The sequence below is a fragment of the Propithecus coquereli genome, unplaced genomic scaffold (genome assembly GCF_000956105.1).
Source record: "Propithecus coquereli isolate 6110/MARCELLA unplaced genomic scaffold, Pcoq_1.0 Scaffold66, whole genome shotgun sequence".
In the NCBI taxonomy this organism is placed as follows: Eukaryota; Metazoa; Chordata; class Mammalia; order Primates; family Indriidae; genus Propithecus; species Propithecus coquereli.
The window spans coordinates 9,495,977-9,496,792 of record NW_012152618.1 but is presented as its reverse complement, the minus strand read 5'-3'; the positions used below and the strand labels follow the sequence as shown (position 1 = coordinate 9,496,792).

At 41.2% G+C, this 816-nt stretch overlaps 1 protein-coding gene across 4 annotated transcripts in view; it reads left to right on the top strand.

Annotated features, from left to right (window-relative positions):
• CLN3 (ceroid-lipofuscinosis, neuronal 3) overlaps positions 1-816 on the top strand; it is an 11,548-nt gene that overhangs the window by 7,933 nt on the left and 2,799 nt on the right. The gene's annotated exons all lie outside the window — the stretch shown is intronic.

Here is an 816-nt window from a genome sequence, read left to right as displayed (position 1 = left end):
ATTAATTTCTTTCTATTTTTAGTAGAGACGGGGTATCGCTTTTGCTCAGGCTGGTTTCGAACTCCTGAGCTCAAACAATCCGCCTGCCTCGGCCTCCCAGAGAGCTAGGGTTACAGGCGTGAGCCACTGCGCCCAGCCTTGAGGCTTTATTAATTAATTAATTCATTGATTCATTGGTGGGACAGTCTGTATACATGTTTTCCCAACTTGAAGTTTTCAGACTGACGTTGAAAGAATTGTGCAGTGAATACTGCTGTGTCTGCATCACCTGGGTTGTGTGTTAACATCTGGCTAGTCATATTGCCCCCTCCATCCAAATCTATCCATTCATTAGTCCATCACACTCTTGTGATGCATTTTAAAGCAAGAGGCGACTTCAGTACACTTCCTTCTAAACACTTCCCTGTACATGTTAGTAACTAGAGTCCAGTGTTTTTTATAGTCCTTTTTTAAGGCATAATGTATATAATGGGAAAATGTTCAAATTGTTATGTATTTTTACAGTAACTGAAGCTGGCTCAGCAGTGTTTCTCATACTTCATTGTTACCATCTCTAACCATATTCGCCACATCTGTACATAACAATACTTTGATTTACTTCATATTTTTCATTGAGGCAGCTAACTTTTAAGTTGCTAATTTTTTTTTCTTTCTATGAATGTCTAATCTGCCGGATAAGGCAACTAACTTTTTTTTTCTTTTGAGACAGAGTCTCAATCTGTCGCCTGGGCTAGAGGGCCGTGGCATCAGCCTAGCTCACAGCAACCTCAAACTCCTGGGCTCAAGCGATCCTCCTACCTCAGCCTCCCAAGTTAC